The 20,563-nt window shown below is 35.7% G+C and overlaps 1 protein-coding gene across 8 annotated transcripts in view; it reads left to right on the top strand.

The window, feature by feature from the left end:
- The window catches only part of DLGAP1 (DLG associated protein 1), a 414,943-nt gene that overhangs the window by 138,577 nt on the left and 255,803 nt on the right, over positions 1–20,563 (top strand). For 7 of the 8 annotated variants that reach the window (XM_032685018.1, XM_032685049.1, XM_032685106.1 and 4 more), the window contains one exon: positions 7,246–7,352. The gene's annotated coding sequence lies outside the window, so the exon portion shown is untranslated. The remainder of the gene's footprint in view (positions 1–7,245; positions 7,353–20,563) is intronic. The other variant, XM_032685073.1, reaches the window with a different exon arrangement.

Genomic DNA, 20,563 nt, shown 5'->3' with positions numbered 1-20,563 from the left:
AGTTTAAGTATAGCCAATGGATGATGACTGAACAAAAAAAACGGTGCACTGTATGCAAAAACCAGTACCTAGCCGGATGTTTTAACCATGAAAATTTTCAGGGAAAATCTCTGTCACACACAGAGGCTTTATATACATATGCAGAGGATATATATACATATATTGGTATATATATATATATATATATCTATATATCTCATATACAGTGAGGTTTAGTTTTGGCTCCAAAGCACTGTGAAAGTGGACCACATGAAAGAAAAGACAGAGGAGTTTTTTTCACCAGGAAACGATAAAAAGAAATAAATGTACTCTTAAATATTTTGACAGATGGTCTGTTACACAGATTCATTTGTGTTACTAGAAATGTAACCTTTATGAAAAATTATGACTAGATTATCCAAGTATCCCCCTGTTTTCAGATTCCTAATAGTGCTGCACAAGTAGAGTTCTTAACTACGCAGCACATTTTCAACCAACTGTGTAATTGAGAATTTGTCCCTGCAACAGCTGGATGCCATTTTTTTGTTCAGTATCAAAAACTGCTCAAATGCCTCATGATTGCTATTTAGGCTGGAAGCAGTTTTTCAGCATTTCAAAGCAAAGGGAATTTTGATGATTGCAGGAGTAGGACTTCATGCAATAAAAACATGAGCTGGACATGTTTAAAATTCATATTCAGGTTCCAGAAGATGTACTTTGAAATTGTCTACTTTTCACTGTGTACCATGAAAAACATTAAACCATGTTTTTTGTTTCCTGTCTTCTATTACCTATCATTATTTTGAGGAAGAGAGAGATGAAAACTTAGAGCAGGTTAAAAACATGGTAATTCTTGCCGTGCTACCTACAGAAGTAAGGGTGAATCGATGCAATGTAAAGACCGTGAGAAAAATGGAGACCAGTGTAATTTATGAAGGATTATTATACACTAGTGGAAATGTTATTTGAGGTACAGACGTTTTTAAACCTGTCTTGTGTTACAAGCACTTCTGTGATGTACAGATATTTTAGTCATAAATTCCATAGAATGTATGACAGTATGTGAAAGAAAAAGATTGTGGTTGGGTTTTTTTTGTAACATTTCACTTGAATATGCAGGTGCAATGCAGAAACTTCCCTCACATATGTGGTGTGAATAAATATTTCTCCATATATGCAATTATCAGATAAGAGGGATTGAATTAATGGGTCTCTATTCAGTACTTCAGACTAAAATTATTTTATATATAATAATCATGGGCTAAAATTTTTGTCTCGTTTCCTTCCTTACTTAGGAGCAAAGGACCGACTGACTGACCTGTTAATGTGCTCTACAAATTTCATGAGACTTTTTTACGTGTTTTCTTCCATTGCTCATGACTAACCTGAAAGGAGGTTGTAGGCAGGTGGGGATCGGTTTCTTCTCCCAGGCAAGTAGCAACAGCACAAGAGGATACAGTCTTAAGCTGCACCAGGGGAGGTGTAGGCTGGACGTTAGGGAGAAGTTCTACACAGAAAGAGTGATTGAGCACCCCAGGAGAGGTGTGGAGTCACTGTCCCTGGACATGTTTAAGAAAAGACTGGATGTGACACTTAGTGCCATGGTCTAGTTGAAGTGGTGGTGTTAGGTCATAGGGTGGACTCGATGATCTCAGTGGTCTTTTCCAACCTAATTGATTCTGTGATTCTGTGTGATACTGAGATAATAGTGCATACGTGCCAGATGCCACTTTGCTAGGTCTAGACATGTCTCATTCTTTGTTGACCTCTTTGCAGCAGCTGCAAGGCTGTTTGTGTTAGCTGCTTGGCTCTTCCTCCACAGTCAGTATGGAGCGAGAGTTTCAGCTCACTGGAAGTACCTGTGTCAGTCAGACACAAACAAGGTAGGGTGAGAGGTTATCGACAGGAGTAATGCAGCAACTGTAAGAGTGAGAGTGGTCATAGGTGTTGCCTGTGACCTTTCTTTCTTTGCTCTCTCACTGATTGCAATCAGAATTTTTTCTTTCTCTCAACCCTTTAGCACAGTTGTTAGTTTAGTGTTTTGTAACTATTTCTGTTTAATATACATAGGCTTCTCAAAGGGGTGGTAGATACAGAAAATTGGGGGGTTCATTTTTTTTTTTTTAATTTACCTCTGTTTATAGTTTTCTGCCTGCTTCAGAGCCAAATTCTTCATGCACATAGCATGAAAATCTCACAGTGGGGCAATCTTGGGTGAGGAGCTGTGAAAGCTTCTTACTAAAACCAGGTTTGGAAATATTAAGGCTTTATATAACTGATTCTTTCAGTTACAATGAAGAGCAAATTAAAACCATTTACCTCCAACTAGAATAGACTGCAGAACTTCCCACTAGTGCTGATGCAGGAACATTTCATAAAGAATATTTTATTCCTCCTGTGGATTGATGTTGAGGGAAAGCCTTTGCTTGGGATTTTTCCTTTATCTCATGTACAGACTTATAACTCAGTTTCAAAAGCAATTAATATTTATGAGGTTGGGCTGAGAATAATACAACTGCGGTGAGACGGTGAAATGTCTGCCATTCACACACTGCTGTAGAGTGATATAAATACATATTTAAGTTTGAATTAATTAAATTTTATTTAATCCTTTCTCTGTGAGCTTGTAAACAGATACCAGTGAATATCAACACTAGTGCATATTATTGGAAAGTGATGTGCTGTCAGCATAATTTTAGACACATTTCATTTCTTGCATAGTAGTTATCACTAATGCAGAACTTTAAACTTTTTCTCATTGGTGTACTAGCTGCTGAAATCAGAAGTTTTTTCCAAGGTATAAATTGTTTGTGCTTTGGATACAGAAACAAGGGAATGCCAATAGTGATTGTCTAGTCACTTCCTAAAGTAGCGTAATTAAAAATCACATTTTTCAGAGCCTTTTAATTGGCATTGATTTTAATCCTTTATCGTTAAACAGCTTCAGGTTGGCTTCTTTTCTGTTTAGAGTGAAGTATAGTCAAAAGACTGTGTCACTATAACTAGTGCCAAATACAATCAGACAAAAAGTGCTCAACTTCTCAGCCCGCCTTCCCTGGCAGGATGATGGAAGATATGAGCAGTTTATTATGGTAACATGGTGCTCTTGATGTCTTGGGGAAAATAAGTGATTTGCTCTGAGTATGGACGAAATCTTAATGTGTTATTATTACTGTAGATCAGGAGCTGAGCTGTAGACATTGAAGTATTGCATTAATATTTGCTGTGCTTGGATTAGCTGAATTGGCAGCATATTTAAGTAGGGACTTGGGCTTTCTTATTATTTACTTAATTATATTTGTAATTTACTGTGGCTGAGTACTCAGCATGATTTTTAATTGTCTGAGGGAGACTGTTAATTTTACCAATGAGGTTCAGTAAGTGTGTGTGATATTGCAGTCTTGGCTATATAGGAAGAAGGTTGAGTTTTGTGTTCATTGCTAAGCTTTATGGTATTCCCATTATTACTATGCTAGTATGCTTGTAATTAAATTTTTAGAAGTTTGTTTGCCTGTAGTTACTAGGCAGTCCTAATTTCTTTATTATTATTTTGCTAAAATTTGCAAATACATGAGGTTCCTGCCTATTTCTGAAAAAGTAAAAAATTGTTGATGCTAGTGGCTTAATATGCACTAAATTATGTTCTGAAAGAGGCCTGTTGTCAACATCAGAGGCGTTAACTGCCATTTGTCACCCTAGATACATACCTTCATTGAAAGGTTACAGTATATATAAAGCCCTTCGAAGTACACATTTGTAATGAAACAGGTTTCAGTTGTTAAAATAGGTCAGTATCTTGATATTGCATACAGAAAAATGGATAGTCATGCACTTTGACTGAATTACTTAATAAAAATATGAGAAGTGGTGGGGGGAAAAAGTGAAAGTAAAAATATCAGGTAAAAATGTGACCCATTTCCTTTAGAGTATATATTTGTTAATGAAAAATTGTTCATGCCAGAAGAACACCAGGAATGTTAAGAAGCATCATGTAGAAGAGAAGTCAAATGGTTTACTGTGTAATAAAACACTTGGAGACCTGCCCTTCATTTTGGCGCTGAAATTCAGTTTCATGATAATGGTCACACTGTGAATTGGTATTCTGCACAGGAGAGGTACAGACATGATTATAGTCTATTTCCTAGAATTACAGATTTGCAGAATAATTTACATAGAAAGGAATTACAGGCAGTCATCAAGTTGCTGAGTGCCTTGTTCTACTTTGTGTTCATTATCTCCCACAATGGAGATGCCACAGCCTCCCTGGGTACCTGTTCCGGGTTATTCTTTTTTTTCCTGTTCTTTTCCACACTTTTTTCAAGTTTCTTTTTAACAAAATCTAGCTAAAACAACATAAAAAAAAATGGCTGCAATGTCAACTTCAAAATTATTTTTGTCCCATGCCCTGTTTCATGCATCAGGGATCAAAAGAAAGAATATAAGAACTTGGCAAACAAATGCTCACAGCCTCTGGATGTCCTGAACTTTGGTTCTTTCTGAGCTGAATGTTTCTGAACTTTTACAGTTATCTAAATTCAGGGCATTTAATTTTCCCACACTTTTCCAGACTTCTCTTGAAAGTGTGATTTGATGTCCATGACCTCCTTGTGGCAGCAGTTCCACAGCGCAACTGCACGTTGCAGAAAGGGTCACCCCACTTTGTTTATTTGTTCAACTTTCTTTCTTATTATGAATGTTACTCCTAACCAGCTTCTTTTCATGCCCTCCAGCTCTTACACTGGGCAGAATGAAGAAAAAAATCTGAAAAAAATAATGTCGCTAACCCTCTCTATGCCAGTCATCATGCTTTCATAGTCTCCCATGGTTCAATTTTCTCTTTTTTTATAGTCTTACCCTATTCATTGTCCCTCATGCAGAAGTCATTCTTTACGTGCCATCACCATCTTCCTGTTGTATGAACCTTTTCTGGTCATATCTCAAGATTAAATAAAATATAGGGGAAGTGGGCAAAGAAGGCTAACATGCAGAGACATACATAAATAAGAAGGAATAAAAGCAAAATGGATGAAGAATTAAACAAATTTAAAAACTATTTTAATATATAGATTTAGTTTGGGCGGTTGACATGGATAGTACCATGTGTAGTACAGAGCTTGAAGCACGCTAGTCCATGACTATTTCTGAAAACTCTTATCATATATGCTTACACATTCTTCTCAAATTTTATCTTTTTTACACGTTAGGCAGTAGCTTACAGTGTGCTTAACACTAGTGTGATACAGGTGATATCTTTACATTGCCAGGCTTCAGTGCCTCTGTCATCACTAAATACACCTGACAAGTTAAAATTTCTCTTATCCAAGCAAACGTTGTCTGCTAAGTGAAATCCATCTGAGCCCAGCTTCAGCAAGGTTCTCAAGCAGGTCTTCAAACATGGGAGTTTCAATGAGTTCAGAGAAGTCCTTACAACCCTTTCAATTTTATACTCTCACAGAAAATCTGAAATGGTTATGATGTAGTCAATATTGTAGTCAAATTAAAGCCTTTCTCAAAAGACATCCTGTCAACAGGAAATCTGTGCATTTCTGAGATAATTTAAAAGCAGTTTCTGGTTCTATACTCTCTCTTGGTCCCACTGCCAATCTGATAATTTTATCATCCCATTTTTCCATTTTAAACATATTTTTCTACCCCTTCTGGCAGAAAAACCTGCACAATCAACCAAGGAAGATCAACTGTACAGAAAGAACTAGAAATTTGATTCTAGAATTAAGAAGAAATAGACTAAAGACAGGTATATACCTCAGGGGAGAGGCAGGCCCTCCAAGCTAACTCTACGCAAGGTGCTGTCATTGGAGTACTGGTGGAATGTGTTTCTCTCCTAACATTAATTCCAGAGACTGTGAACCAGTGTCAAAATTTAGTTCATCTTGGAAACAGGACTCATAATAAATATAAAGACAGTAACAAAGGGGAGGCTGCAGCCTTCATCTTTTTCACTGCTGAAAAGCCCCAGGTGCTTTAGAGGTCAAAGAATTCCCAGAAATAACCTCTTTCTGCATATAAAGGCAGTTCCTGTCCTCTTAGCAGTTACTTGGAACAATTTCAACCCAAAGCTTTTTACTAAGATGTGCATCCCACTTCCAAAGGAATTCATTTAAGGAAGTTTTCTAGCCAATGGGAAGTAGGACATCAGACTCTGACTGGGTTAGTATCTTCTGGTTTCGTAAGCTTGAGTTTGTAATATTTGCAGGTTATTTTTGCTCTGAAAATTTTTACTTGTTTTTATGACAACTGATCCCCAATATTTAACTGTGATGTGGAAAGGTATTTCTTTGAATGAGCATCAAGAGATTAAAATAACTTAAGAACATATCAAACAAGCTATTGTAGTGATAAATCTTCAGTATAACTCCCTTACCCACACTTTTTTTTCTCCTTTAATATGCTTTAAAATAAAAGTTTGATTTGTGGTGTTAACTGCATTTACAAGACTAAATATTCATGCTTATTCTGGCTTGTACTTACCAATTGTTCACATTAAAAAAAAGACTGAATAAAATAGGCTAGACCTTTAGGTGATGAGAAACAAAACTGGAAATAGTGCGATGACTCATATAGCACAAATATAGAACACAGAGGGAAACCATTTATTTCTGTTAGTCTGACTAAGTAGTACTGGAGAAATAAAAGGGAAAAACATATATATCATTTTCCTTACAAGAGAGAGAAAATGGCTTGGAAATAAGTATTTTCAGTTTATATAATTTTAAAAATTCATATATTTTAATGTGCAGTGACTTGCCATTGCAGTATTGTCCACTACCCATCAAATGCTGGTGGGGAAGCACTGTTTATATAGCTGGGTAGTTGTTCAGGTTTTCTCACCATTCTCCTCTACTTTTCCAGACAGAGGCAGAAGGACTCTATGGTGCTTATGTAGTGTGAGAAAAGATTGTAGAAGGGTGAGAATGGGGGAGAGGTGAGCTTGCAGAGATTTACTGAGCAATCACTAGGCCTTGCATCTTTGTGTAAAAGAACAGACAAACTCTTCAGCGTTGTGCGGAAAGAGTAAAACATTTGAGGTGGCACCACAAATGCAGCATTTTACAATCTCTTTTTTTGTGCTTTTTTCTTGCAAGAAGGGGAGTGTGGTACCATGTGAAAATCTTGCCGTGGAACATTGATATAAAACCTCTCAATATTGCTGTGATTTTTAATGAATACATAGGTCCTTGCCATGTTAATAATTTTATCTTGTTTCAGGCTAGTAGTTTTAACTGCTACACTTTGATTGTGTTTCAGAACAGTCAAGCATCAAATATTGGAACTGACATCTGAATTAAAGAGTGTGTGAAAAATCTCTTCCCTCTTTGTTGAAACAAACTAAAATGGAAAACTGACTAAAGGAGGTGAGTCCTTTTTTCTTATTCTCTGATCATTCTCCTTGATCTGTCTCTGCATCACTTTTATTCTTTTTTCTCCAGATTTGCTTCCTGCAAAGGCAGGGAGCCAAATGATTGCAAATTTTCAACTGCTTTAATGGAAATGAAGGTAGCCTAGAAAATTATATATATGATAACTCATCTTTGTACTTACCTAGTTATGCCAGCCGAGGACAGTGTTAACATCAGGTGTCTTTGAATGTTGTGGTGAATGATTTTCAGAAGTCTGACATGAACATAAAAATATAGCATATAAACTTAAATGTTGAGTAGAGCACCACAGAGATAGCTCTACCATACTTGTGGAGAGAGTGTAGGGAATATAGGAGGAAAGGATTGATTTGGCCTAGAGGAGTATAAGAAAAGGGATAGATCAGATATCAGAGCCAAAAATGAAGTATCGAAGACAATCATCTTTGAAGCAACATTGAAAGGACCTGGAGAAGCTCTGGTAAGGAAAGAACTTCCTTTTACACAGTTTCCACAGCTATTTTTATTTGCTTTTTTTTTCTGTTTGGTCTGGTTTCTTCTTTACATTAAGAGCTGACCTGATAGACATACCGAAGATAAGCTGACCTCTAGTTTCTTGAACACAACTGGAATAGCAGTGAAACATCTACATATAGTGAACTATTGGCATTTCCCAAAGCTAATCATATCAAAACAAATTAAAATCAATTCCACGCCCTGTTTCCTTATTACCACGTGGCAGACTTAAGATATATACACTAGAAACAGGGAGAGTTTTTTTAATCTGCATGTCTTTTTAAAATGCTGGTCATTCTGCTCATGATTTGATATGATTTTAAGAGTAACTCTTGGAAGTATGACATGACTCTTTACAGTTTAGCCAGAAGGAATTTAACTGTAATGTTAAATTAATATGTTAATCATATAATTGGTTAAGGGTATACTACGTTAGGTATGATACTGTGCTTCAGTTTTTAAATTTCCCTGTCTGGAGTGTGAGTTTAAGATACTTAATTAAATGTTTTACATCTCAGGAATACTCTTTGTATCACTCCAGAGTGATCTTTTTTTCATTGTTTTCCATTTACATGGAAAAAAAATTCAATGGATACCTCACTTTATAATTTCTTGCAACTAGAATGTTATCTAATTATCCAACAATAACAATTACTTTGTATTTTAGTAAACTTACCTTAAGAGGAGAAAATAGCAGTGTGCTGCAACATTTTCATAGCCATAAAATTGTATCCACGGTGACTCATTATACTCATTATATATGTATATATGATTCTACATGTTATATGTGATTCTGCATGTTATATATGCAGTATATGTGCATGTATTTATATATTAGAAGTATATATTTCTATGTATCACTAGAAAAAGTGATACATTTTCTTTGCAGAATAGGACTTGGAACTGGTGTTCATTTTCTGATAATGTGAAATAATTAGAACAATTCAGCTACCTTTGCCTCAGGTTGGCCTTCTATAAAAGTCTAAAACTTTATTGAAATGATGACATAATGTTTGCAGTGGTGTGATTTTTTCCCAAGTAGAAGTTGGATTTTTAACTTAGGAATTTGTTTTTCTCAGTAATACATTTACTTATCACTTATATATATTTATATCAGTTATTATGTATTGTCATACAGACAAAAAATAAATCCTATCCCCTCACTTCCTAGTGTTTTGAATAAAATGGATACCTGCAGCATTCCCAGAGTTAAGTTTCTTGCAGCTGTGCTGAGTTTTGGCTTTTGTACCTACGCTCCTAAATTTGGGGATGTCTTTTTGAAGGGTCAAGGAAGTTAAAAATGATGCAGTAAGAACATTATTACAGCTGTGCAGTCACCTCTGCAAAAATTAGGAAATGCCAAAATGCATGTTGTCAGTTCAGATGTATCATGACAGTTGCTTTCCAGCAATGTCATGTACCATTTTTTGCCTATACTTTTACTTGAAGTTCATCTCAATATAGATGTTTTCCTTTTTTAATGACTTAGAAGTAACCTTGTGATTAGTTATGTGATTAAATTTGATTCTTCTTATGATGTTTTGTAGAGTCCACCTCTTTAGTTGATCCACCCAGTTTTAGATATGGTATTTAATATTTTAGATAGGTATTTGTAGATATGTACAGACACACATACTCCTCATATATCAACAAGAAGCAAAGGTCTCACGTCTTGGAATAAACATTTTTTTACCTGAGTCTTGGGAGAAGATGTGTAATGGAACTTTTTCAATACAGAAGATTGTATTGGAAAATGTAGAAGGAAGTGATTTTTTTATTGTAAATACACTGTTAGAAAAAAACCCCATTCATGTTAGAATAATCTGAATGGACAAAATGACCAAAACTAAGAACTCTCTTGAGGATATAGATCCTTTTCAGAAGAAACACCAGTTTCTGTGAAGCTTGCTGTCAATTTATTGCCCTTCTGTAAAGGTAACTTTTTGCTTAGGGCAAACAGATGCAAGGTAGGGGCATAAGAAATCTCATAACAAAGAAATACAAAAGAAAACATTATGCAATTGAAGAGGGTATTTTGATCAGAGATACATTTATCAGGAAGAACAGGGTGTGGTCCATTTATTTTCATAAGAAATATATTGTCAATATTGAGTTGGACTCGATGATCTTTGCGAGTCACTCCCAACTCAGAATAATCTTTGATTCTGTGAATATGTTACTCTTTTGTTGCAAATTTTGTTCAAGGGAGATGCAGACAGAACTTAAATATGCTACTAAATCAAGATATGTTTATTATCAGGGAGGAGATGACTAGGCTTTGAAAAAGTCAGATAAGGAGAATCTATATGAAATATGTTAGGGATGTGGATGAAATTGAACTTTAATGAGATTAAGCAAAAGAAATATAATTAATCTTCTACAATGAGAATGTATGGAAGTAATTTAAACCTTAAGGCCTTCTTGTCTTATTGAGAGACAGGATAGAGGATGCTTTGCTTGATCTAATTATGCAGCAGTCTCGGGCCCTTCAAAATATTGCTCCTTAGGGGAAAAGGACACAAGACATAGAGAACAAATTACCAGTTAAAAGACATGATGATCTTTGATGCAGTACAAGGGAAAGCATAAGGTATTTTACTAGTAATCCTGGTGTGAAGGTAACAACTGTAATGAGAAAAATTAGAAATATTGCCTCAGGTAAAGTACACTGAGAAGGCACAAAAGCTTGGATGAGGCAAAGGTACTGATATCAAATATAAAGAAGAAAACAGATTTCAAATACTAATTGAAAAAAATGATCATGACTGGCTTGGGTTATTTTAAAGAAAAATTTAGACAAGGGTTTTTATTACAGCTGGAATAATAATTCCCTGGTCAGTTTTACAAACCCCATGAATCAGAGAAAAGAAACTAAACTGACTGTGAGGTAGACAGATGATTTGTCTGTCTATTAAATAAAATAGGACATTTCAAATGAAAATACCTTTCATGCATACCTACTTCCTTCTCAGTTTATGGGAAAAGCAAATATCAAAATAAAAGACAGGAATAACTCTTTTAAGGTTTTTGGTATCCAGGGCAATTTGGAAGTCCAGGGAATATCCATAACATTTTGGGATAAGCTCTATACTGCAATGTCCTGGACACTTCTTACGTTTGAGTGCTGTAGTGACAACAATAATTTCATAACATCTGTGTAGTAATAAGGGAAAATACAAAGTTACAGAATCATGGAACCACAGAATGGCTTGGGTTGGAAGAGACCTTGAAGATCATCTAGTTCCAACACCTAGTACGTAGGTGGAGAAAAGATCAAAAACTTCAGAAGAAAAGGTGCTGAGATAACAGAGTCAAACATTACTACTATAAGTCAGGAAACAATCATTAACAACTAGAAAGTATAGAGTTTTATCTTTGAGTAATAAACAATTGTGAGGAATTTGCTTACCTGAATTAAATATGTAAGTGGGGGAAAAAAAGAAAAATAAATAGAATGGTTGATATTTGATATAGCTAAGACCATAGACAGACTTTTTTTATGTGTCAGTCTGTAAAAAAATTTCACTTCATCACACCTAGCAGAAATAGAAGACAATTCATCATAGCTATAGTCATTTTTGTATCAAAATTTGTTTCAGAAATGGATCTTTGATCTCCTACCTTTTGACAGTTGGTGTCATCCAGATATGTATAGACTGAATTCTAGATGAAGATGTGGTCCTTCTTTCTATGTCATCTAGATGGACCCTTTTTTTGAAGCCTTCAGATCAATTATTGTTTTACACTGTCTTTAAAGCATGACTACATTACACCTGCAGGATTTAAACAGCATAATTAAAAAACGTACCTATTTATACTTTTATTTAAACGATAAGGTACCAAACAAAATCTTTTATTTATTTTTAAATCATTGCTTTTTATTTTAAATATTTAGTTTTTTATTTGTTTTATAGTATTTAACAAAGTAAAAAGGTTGGTAAACTCAAATGAACAGGCTTGGGAAAAAAGAGATAAAGTACTTTCAAGGCAGCATTGCTTGATTCTGAGCCTACCTCCCATTGCCTTGTTGGGATTGTAGAAGATAGGTGAAGAAGTAAGGCTAAATATTTAAGCATCTAGTCCTTTTTTATTTGTTACACCTCTTCTTCCTATTAATCCTATGGAATGCTAAAGTATCCTTTAATTTTAAAATACCTGTCTTTGTGACTTTCTTTTCTTATGGTGGGAATCACAGCCAAAATAGACCTGCATGTGAGTGCATGGCTGTTGACTTACATCCCTGAGGCAAGGGACACTGTACTAGAGATAGATAACATTCTTGTAAGGTCTTTCAGAAGAGGTCATCCCTAGCTCAGGAAATACCAGAATTATTCTACCTTTTTATGGTTTTATATACTTTTCTTTAGGTATATATTTTCACTGTGGTTTGTGACAGTGACTCAATGAGCCTTTGAATTCACTCAGCATGGCTATTTTTGTAAGTGCACACTACTGGAAGTGAATGCCTGTAAGAAGTCTGCATGGTGGGTCAAAAAGTAGTAACACCATTTACTCTGAGAAGTGGAATATTTCTTGTATTCCTATAATTCTCTTACAGTAGAAAAATTCAAGTTGAGCACAGTGGGAAATGCAATTTACTCCCATGGTATAAAATCATACCCCTGAAATAATTCACCTATCTTAGAAACACACCAATCTAAGGAATTGACACTGGTTTTAGGCTGCTGATGCAGGGAGAGATGCCTTTCTTTGGTTTCCATTGCACATCATAAGCAGACATAGGCATAATGATAAATATTTCACCATCTTCTGATGGCTTCATGGAATCACCAACTGCACTTTTATCCTTTTTTTTTATCCTTTTTATATTCAGAAAGAGTATAGAAATCACATCTGTCCTTATATGGTCTTCCTTTATGTTTTTATACTATTATAACAACCACAGCGGTAACATAATAAAAAAATATGATTCAGATAATCCTCTGAGTCCAGTGTTGCAGAGATGGAACTGGCACTGTGAAAAATAAAAAAATAAATTTGTCCTCACTGAGTAGTGAAAGTCTGGCCAAGGTACGTTAGTAACCTCTTTCAATTCACTGGGTAATTCAAAATTATAGTCTTCTGAAAACTTTATTTTATATTAAACTCTACCATATGGTTATTATTTTTTTCTGCAATCTGTTTTATTTCTATTGTATAGTTTCTACTTACCTTTTGTTTTGTTGCCCTTTCCTGCCAGCTCTTTTAACTACAGTCTGCATGCTGCAGATACAGTTTAAAAAACTGTCTAATGATTCGGAGAAAGGGCACTATAGTAGGGGATCACAATAGGGACATGGCAAAGAATTCTAGTACTCAGAACTTGTTTGCTCAAGAGAGACCACAACCGTGTTTGGATGCAGTGATCATGTTCTCAAGACCAAGGGAAAAAAACCCAAGGAAATTGGTTTAACAAAGTATAATTCATCAAGAACAAAATGTATAATCATCCTGCATATTACTGAAGGTTTCTGAATTGCCATCACTCTTTAAGCATGAATTTATATGACCACATTGATAAAGTTTAAGTAGGCTAGAAATTTCGTTGCAGTGTTTTTATTTTGAAAACGAGAAGAAATATTTCAGTGTTACAAAATCAGCACAATGAAATAATTCACACCTAGATTTTATGAGCCATCTAGGAAGTTCTTCAAACAACTAAAATTCAGATCTTGTAAATCCTGAAAATCAGGACAATTAAAATCATCAAAAGTAAAGTCTGGAAATAGTTCAGAAATCAGTGAAGTGATAAATACTGAGGAGTGTGAATTGCTTAAATGTTTGGGGTGAATTTGTATGTAAAGTATCGTTTTGCATGTCTTGGATTGACATAAATCTAAGCAAATATTATGGTTAATTATTAGGCAGTATAAGAATAAAGGTGTATAAAATGGGAATGTGATCTCATAAATCAAAATTCTGAAAAGGTTTTTAAGAGCATGGTGCATTATCATCTGTAATAGGATTCTGCAGGTGGCAGGCACTACTTGGGCATACTAATATAAGCAGGTCACCTTTCTGTTCCAAATATGACCACTCCAGGACATATACTTCATTAGGTACTCACAATTGAAAAAGTTGTTGAAAATTAGAGACTTTGGGAGACGCCACAAGATTGGTTCAAATGGGAGTAAAAATGTCAGGTTTGATTCAGTACTGGGGGAAAGGGTGGAGTTGCAAAACTTTTCTCTCTGTGGAAGGCAACAAAATATTGAACATCTGAGACTCGTGAGTGTGACAGAAAAGATCCAGTACATACAAGTTAAACCTAGATATGGAAGCAAAGTACATACTTTTTAAACAGAAGTAAATACACATTGGAACAATTCACCAAGCAGTGTTGTGGATTCTTGTAAATGAAAAGATTTCATTTGGAATTAAGTCTAGGATTGCTGAAGCAATTTAGGGAATTAGATGCTCAAACATCCTTGAAATGTACTCATTAAATTCTCCAAGATCTCTTGGGTTCCTCTAGAAATGCAGCAGAGCTAAAAGGAGTGTGCTGTTTCTGATTCACAATCGGGACTTGATGGAAGGCACTGTAAAGTAGCATGAGACAGTTTCTGTAATGTTACACAGCAGGTTAGACTATATTGTCCCAGTGGCCTCTTTTGTTCACAGTCAGTGTGTTTGTTTATGTGTATGTGAGAATAGCTAAAAAGTGTTCTGATCTAATAGGAACTACTCGAGATTGCTGTTGAAGTACTTACACCCCATCTGTTTAAGAAGATGACTGTAATTCACTCATGTTACAGTAGGATATTATTTCAACTCCATTCTGCTGTTGGTAGGGAAAAGACTGAAAGACCAGGCCTGTGTGCAGAGGTGGCATGGAGATGGGATCTAAGAAACAGCTTTGTGTCTGTTAGGCTTTCAGCAACTGATTGGATTGCCAAAGCAGAAATGGTCAGTCATATTTCAGCACCTGCTCTGTGATCCAAGTGTGTTGAGCAGAGGAGGTGCTGAAATATGACTAGATAGGTATATTAACTGAGCATTTCTTGGTTTTCCATAATATTGTCTATATAAAGAATTCACTTCAGATCATTGTTTCTCACCAGGAAAACTTTGATCTTAAATGAATATGTCTGGCTGGCTCAATTTTGCTTTTATGAGAGCTACAATGAATCAGAGGCTATATCAACATGTTAAGCACCCAGTCACCCATCAGTGCAAGCAGTAATTTTGTTGGCACTGAGCACTGCAGCCTTGACTCTAGACATGATCTATTTTCTTTCTTTTTTGCACTTGACTTCCTAGGATCTGCATCACTAAGATACATCTGTAAACCATATTTGTTATCAGTACAAGTACTACTTGCAAGCCCATTTCCTAGCATTACTTTTAAGAGATACCATCTGAAATAGGATGGTCATGGAGAGCAAAGTAAAGCTCACTTTTGAGTAACGAAGATCACTATATTCCTTGAATTATAGATGGATTCTTTCCTGAGTTTTGTTTACTCACAAAGCTGAGTTTCATGAAGCTCTAGAAATCCAAATTCTACCTGATAATCACTATTTAAGTATAGAGAAGTAACCTAGAATATTGAGGCTTTTTGTTTTTCTCTTTAATTTTTTTTAACAATATGAAAACAATTAATGTGGAAAAATGAGTAGTCTGTTTATGCTTATTAACACTTACTGGAATTACAACTTATGAGTCAGTTTTTTAAACTTACTTTTTGTTGTATAAGAAAACCAGCTTATGTTATAAGCCCAAGGTATAAATGGTTATAATTTGTATAAAAGTGAATTGAGTCTAATATAAAATACAGAGATAAGTAAGTGTTTATATAGTGGTTGATCTATCATAGATATAATAGAAATCTTTGTATCTAAGACATCAGTATGACAACAGGGTCATAATACTGGGTTGTTTGGGCTGTATAAGTATATAAAACCTATTCAGCATCTTTACAAAATACACATCATTACCAGAATGCAAATTATACTGATGAGATTACTGCATTTCTCATCCTTATCTTGGAGATCTTCAATGTGATCAGTCAAGTCCAACATGGGGAAAAAGCAACGTGTATTTTAGACAAATTACTGTTAGCTACTACTGTGTGTCTTCTTTGTGCAGCTTGTCGAAGTTCAAACTAAAAAGCATCTATTGTGATACCCAATGAGGGAAGAAGAATTAAGAAAGCCAAATGTAAAATACGTTACATTTCGAAGATCAAGGTATTCCAGCCACATACTTGAGTTGAAGGTGCTCAGCATCCAAAAATTGGGTTGTTTTATGTTAGTGACTGAGAAGAGGAAAGTGCAGCATTAGCAGTTTGAGATTTTTGGTTTCTATAAGTGAGCGAGTAATAATGTAATTTAAGTCATCCAGAAAGTAATATATGTCCTTGTTAACATCAATAGTTTTCCAATGTAGCTATTCAAATTACGTACTCTAATTTGCTCCCTCAGAGAAGTGTCATGCTTTCCTGTAAGACCCTTGTGATTTTAGCTTCAGAGCACTGCATGAAAATACCCTCTGGTCTGAAGGGTACACTGCTTCCTGATGGGTAGACCTTGTTAAAATTAGGGTTTTTTAACACAGTAAAAATTGAGTTATGCTGCTTTATGATAAAATAATTAAGTTCACTTCTTTATCGGCCAAATGAGTTTGAGAAATGTTTGCAACCGAATGTCATGCAACTTTTATATTATATTTCTTTACATTACATTATATGTGCATGTTTATGCATATATGTGTAACTAGTTTCCCTGAGCATTTAGTAAAAATAACAAATAAATGTAATTTTTTCTTTCTACCTATTCAATTTGAAAATGTAACTCAGAAAGTGTGCTCAAGGAAATGAGGCAACATATCTGTTCCAGGAGGTACAAAATGAACTGATTAGGTCAAAACATATTTTCTTTAATATACGATGTGGAATCTGTCCAAAAGCAAAATAATACTAGGCAGGACTGAAGGCAGTCAGTATGACATCAAGAAAGATATAACACTGCTGGGTTGAAATGCGACTTGAACTCAGAGCTTCTTAGATTTAAGATCTGAAGCAATCCCATATAAGAGGGATATATCTAAGCAACTTTGTAGGTTATGCAGCTATTTTAACTCACAGAAAATAAGAAAATAAGCAGGCTGTGATTCTAAAACCAGCATCTCCATGCTGATATCATTAGACCATTGTAGGATCATTCTTAGTGGAAATTTGTAACAAGAATGAACTTTGTCCTGCAGCAAGATTTCTGATGTGACTTTGTTTCTTTGATAGTTGCTGACACGAGTCAGATTTCTTTCAGTGTCATGAGAAGAGCTAGTGTCTTAGAGCAACAATAAGCAAAGAAGCCAATGCTGTGGGGAAAGCATGACAGAAACAAGTATAACAGGGCATACATAGTTTTAGAAATTACCTTATTTGAGAGAACATCTGTTTTAGGTTTAGACAAATTAGTTCCTTGAGACTGTTTGAATAGAGAATTGATCTCTTGTCGGGATGTCAATAGCTTGAGTATCTGAGAAAACAGAAAATAATTGCTACATCCTGATATTCTTTTACTAGAAGAATTTATTCATCCTGCACTTCCTGACCATTATAGCCTTCAACAACATGGTGAGTTTTTTATTTTCAATTACTAATCTATACTGTACATGATACTATGGTAAGATTGGGGGCTTGTAGTGTGTCTTTTCTAAGTAATTGGTTAGCTGTCAGGAATCATGAAAAAAATCAAAAATAGTAATAATTTTTAACTCTTAAATTCTAAATTCAATGTTTTTTATATTAAACATCTGTCATATGTATAGCTCTGTATGGCTATTTTTTTTTAGTTACATTTACTTTCTCTGGGGTTTCCTTATATTTACGGAAATTGACCATAGAACCATAGAATCATTTAGTTTTCCAAAGATCATCGAGTCCAACTATTAACCCAACACTGCCAGGTCCCCACCACTAAATCATGTCTCTAACTGCATCTGTACATCTTTTAAATACCTCCAGGACTGGGGACTCAACCGCTTTGCTGGGAACATGTTCCAATGCTTGAAAACCCCTTCCGTGAAGAAATTTTTCCTGTTATCCAAACTAAATCTCCCCTGGCACAATTTGAGGCCATTTGCTCTGGTTGTGTCACTTGTTACTTGGGAGAAGAGACCAACTCTCACCTTTTTTCTCAACTTTCTTTTTAGTTGTAAAGAGCAATAATGTCTCACCTCGGCTTCCTTTTCTCCAGGCTAAACACCTTCAACTCCTTCATAAGACTTGTGCTCCAGACCATTTGCCAGCTTCATTTCCCTTTTCTGGACATAGTCCAGCACCTCATTGTTTTTCTTGTATTGAGGGGCCCAAAACTGAATACAGGATTGAACGTGTGGCCTCACAGGTGCTGACTGCAGGGGGACCATCTCCTCTCTAGTCCTGCTGGCCACAGTATTTCTGTTACAAGCCAGGATTCTTGGTCACCTGGGCACAGTTCTGGCTCATGTTCGGATGGCTGTCAACCAGCCTGACCCCCAGGTCCTTTTCCACTTGGCAATTTTCCAGACAGTCTGCCCCCAGCCTGTAGCCTTGCATGGGATTGTTGTGACCCAAGTGCAGGATCCAGCACTTTGCCTTTGTTGAACCTCATGCAGTCTGTCCAGATCCCTCTGCAGTGCCTTCCTGCCCTCCAGCAGATCAACACTCCCGCTCAACTTGGTGTTGTCTCCAGGCTGACTGAGGGTGTACTTGATCCCCTCATCCAGATCATCAATAAAGATATTGAACTGCACCAGCACCAATACAAAGCTCCAAACAAAGGACCAACCTATACTCCTCCTCCCAAAGCTCTGTCACTAAGCAGAGGACTTCCTCCACCTGGGCACACCTCCCACAGGGGCGCTCACTGCTCCTGTCAGGTACTGCCATAAGAGCAGGGCACAGCCCTGCAGCTGGCACTGGGGTGGAAGCCTGTTCCCACCAGAGCTCCATCTGGGCAGCTGCATCAGCCCTTCCGGTGTATCCTTCCAGAACAATTACTTTCTGGAAACATATACCTGGCATAAATTATCTGGTTTCAGCTTAGATTAGGTACTTGGTTTGTAATTAAAATCCAAATGGTAGAACAAATTGAGAATGACAAATGCAGTTTATTGAATCAGTAGAAGGCTGCTTTCCTGTTCTGTCTCCAATGCAGTTCCACTTTATTTACTGATTATATGCGAACTATCATTATGTTGTGGCACTTCATAACAATTCAGATATTTCATCAGAGATTCTTCTTGGTTAGAATGATTGAAATGAATAATTTCAATTATTGAATGATTGAAATGAATAATGGTAGAATAATTTGTATCATTGTAGTCACTGATAATTTGTACTGCTACACAGTCTATCAAACTGTTCATTTCATGTATGTTCAAGATATGAAACCCTATTTATTTTCTGTGAGGAAATCTTGAATAAATATAAAGCTTTGCTTTTTACAGAGATATGATATGGTATTCCTTTATAACTTTACAAAATGAAACGCCTTCTGCTGAGTAGATGGACCTCTGTGCTAAAGGAGACAAAAATTCTAACTTTGAAATATTACTGGTGTTGGTTATCCTTCTAAATATTTATTATCTTATAGTCTTATTAATAGCTGCAGCAGTGCTAAAACAAGGGAAGGTGTATGAGGCAGGAATATTGTGTTGTTTTCTTACAGGAAAACAAAATGCAAATTTTTGGCATATTTTTCAAACTTGAATTATTTATATATCAAACATTACTCTGGCAAATCCTGATTATACTTATATGAATTCTCTTAATCTTTTCAACAGTTTGCCCTGAAGTTTTTAGTGATCCTCATGACTCACCCAGAATCTATGAAAGCTGGGACTTTCATATACATATATTTAGATCTCTAGATCTCTGTAGCTATATTGATATATATTTCTTTTCTAATCATAAAAAAATCTTATCTCTTTATTTTGGGGAAAATAAGGTATTATTTTGGTGCAAAACTGGTTTAATTGATTCATGTAATTGGTTAATTATAACAGCTCAGCAATAACACAATTAAAAAATGTGATTCAGATAATCTTTTTGGTTCAGTGTTACAGGGATGGAACCTGCAAAACCTGTGCAAAATAAAAAGACAAATCTGTTCTTGCAGACTAGTGAAAGTCTGTCCAAGGTACGTTAGTAATATCTTCCAATGCACTGGTAAGTAATTATACAAAGTAATTATACTTTTCTGTTCTGATCATCATGACAGCACCTGATATGTTGACACACACTAAGCATTTAATTTCCTTCATGTCCTCTAGTGTGAGTAGTGATGTGAGGGTCCTGAAAGTGGACAGATCTCCAAGAAGACATGTACTATTTACGGCAATTTTGGACGGCAAATAGGTGTCTCAGGAAGGCAGGTTTTTTGCCAATGACGAAGCTAGTGCTTGAGTAATCTGTGTCTCTGTTATGAGATAAGATTGGAGACTTCAGTGTTGAAACACCTCTGGGAAATGGGAAAGCTTAGTGGGCTGCTAATAGTCTTTAATTCCTTCCACCGAGGCCATTAAATCCAGGTGTTTGACAGGACCCGATTAATACAGTGTTTCTGCTGTTGCTGATTTCCTGGGCATGTTTGTCTCCCATGCTGTTACCATGGGCTCATGGTTGAGGAAGTCTTTTATTGATAAAGCCAAAGAAAACTTGCTCTACTGTGCATGGGATTCTCTGGGAAGTAAATCTATTGCTGAGC

Source organism: Chiroxiphia lanceolata, chromosome 1 (assembly GCF_009829145.1).
Source record: "Chiroxiphia lanceolata isolate bChiLan1 chromosome 1, bChiLan1.pri, whole genome shotgun sequence".
Classification (NCBI taxonomy): domain Eukaryota; kingdom Metazoa; phylum Chordata; class Aves; order Passeriformes; family Pipridae; genus Chiroxiphia; species Chiroxiphia lanceolata.
The sequence above is the reverse complement of the archived record's forward strand: the minus strand, read 5'-3'. Positions and strand labels throughout refer to the sequence as shown.